This window comes from Ascidia mentula, chromosome 6 (assembly GCF_947561715.1).
Source record: "Ascidia mentula chromosome 6, kaAscMent1.1, whole genome shotgun sequence".
Classification (NCBI taxonomy): Eukaryota; Metazoa; Chordata; class Ascidiacea; order Phlebobranchia; family Ascidiidae; genus Ascidia; species Ascidia mentula.
The window spans coordinates 5,213,625-5,215,808 of record NC_138571.1 but is presented as its reverse complement, the minus strand read 5'-3'; positions in this window follow the sequence as shown (position 1 = coordinate 5,215,808).

The window sequence follows — 2,184 nt, the reverse complement described above, 5'->3', positions numbered from 1 at the left end:
ACCAAAGGCCTCTGTAAACGGATTTTGTTTTGAAAACAAATTTTGTTTTATACTATGTACAACATAGTGAGTGACTTGCGAAAAGTATTTGTAAACGAATTTTGTTTCGAAAACAAATTTTGTTTCATACTATGTACAACACAGTGAGTGACGTACCGAAGGCATTTGTGAACGAATTTTGTTTCGAAAACAAATTTTGATTCATGCTATATTGCTTTTATGCAACTTTTTGCATCTTTGAACAGATCTTTGAGTTTTCACAGAATATAGGTATATAGACGTATATAGCCGTAACCTACAATTACTGAGGCGTTTGAACTTGACGTAAGTCAAAAAACATTTTGCTTCAATATATGCCGTACTTATTTACTCGTATTTCACACAGTGTTTGTTTCGTATGATAGTGGAAGAAAATCTAGTGTGTTTTGGATTAATTCCTGTGACATGTCCCAACGGATTTAGTTTGATAAATTAATTGTTAAAGATTTTGGAACAGTCCTTTATATCCCCGGCCCCACTATTTCACGTTTGAACCCACATTGTCCAATTTATCCGATAGTGTTGATTCAAATAGCTCTGTAGACCCTGAAAAAATGGCATTTTTATTCCCTAATATGTTACAGCACGTTTGCGTAACGCTTCGAATTTCAAATATGGCCCTCTACCCCATCATGTGGCTGGAAGTCGACCAACAAATTTTGTTCACAAAATTCGTTTACAAAATTCGTTTACAAAATTCCAATTTTGTTTCCCACCATTACATAGGAAGGAAGCAAAAGTATTAAAACATGAAACAATTTTGGCAAAACGGTTGGTTGTGGAAAATTATTATATTAATTCGCTACCGAATGTTTTAAATCGGAACGATGGAAAAGTACTTTCGCCCGTGTTCCGCAATTTCGCCCGTAACAATTCGTGACTTTTGTTTCCCATGTTTGGCCGTTTGACCCATGATCGATGTTGTCCATTGAATTATGTCCCGCTGTGTTTTAGCTGTTACGCCCTTTTGTTTTTCGTCGCTCAATTTCTTTGCCCTGTGGGTTCGCTTCGCTACTGTGTTTGTTTTATTCTCTGAAGAAGCCTAGTCGTACGTACAGGCGAAACGTCAGAAAATACAATCTTTTTTAAACAAAAGGTGTATATTTGTTGTTCTCCACCAGAAGAGCGTCAGATTCATAATTCGACATGAATACTGTCAGCATTGAACTGACGTAGTTTGTTGCTTTAATTTCGATGCTTTACTTTTTTATTCCGACTAAGACATGAAATCACTCACCGGTTTCTTCAACAGTTTAATCTTCTCGTATAGATGTTTGGCACCAACGCTTGTCAGACCGCATGCACCCAGATGCACTTGTTCAATGTTGTGGATGCAGTCGGCCACGTAAACCGCACCACTGTCTTCTATATTGTTGTTGAAGAGGTCGAGCATCTTCATCTGAATAAAATAATATCAATGTTAAACAAAGTGTGAATATCAACACAGATAAGTGACATCAAAAACAATAAGTTAAAAAACACGAATCAAACAAACAATAATTAATTTGCATTTTGGCAAAACCGATGATGTCATATCACATGCAAATGAGTGTAACCGATGTGCGGTTTGCGAGACCTGTGGCAAGACGTACGTTTAATTTGTTCGCGCTTGAGCGCATAAGCGCGCGATGTAAGTTGATCGTGATTTTCCTGTTTCCTCTTTGTAACACATTGGGGGCGTGGGCGCAGCGAAACGATTTCGCGTTTGCCTGTTGACGCCTGACAGTTCGACACCGGGTACCGACATCAGTAGTCGAATCCCAACGAGGTAAAGCTCCCGAGTTTTTCATTAACTTAGCGTGACTTCGACGTCGGACAACACGATTCGGGACCCACTTCGTTACGTTGTGGATTTCTATGAACCGAATCAAAGTCACATGTTTCCTGCATGCGAGGAAATGGAATCCATTGCCGGGCGATAAAGTGACGCGATGACTAATTTAGGCTTGTCAAAGCCAAAAACGCGAAACAGGACCACGTTAGCGGATGCGTTAAGCATGAGCGACCTCTGGTAAGATAGTTTCCTTATTAACTGTATTTGAATGTTTTCATTGCATTTATCGCAGAAGTCCAAAATCTCCGCCTGCTTTGCGGAACACGATTGCGACCGACACAAGATTATATTCAGGTGATTTCGTGCAATGC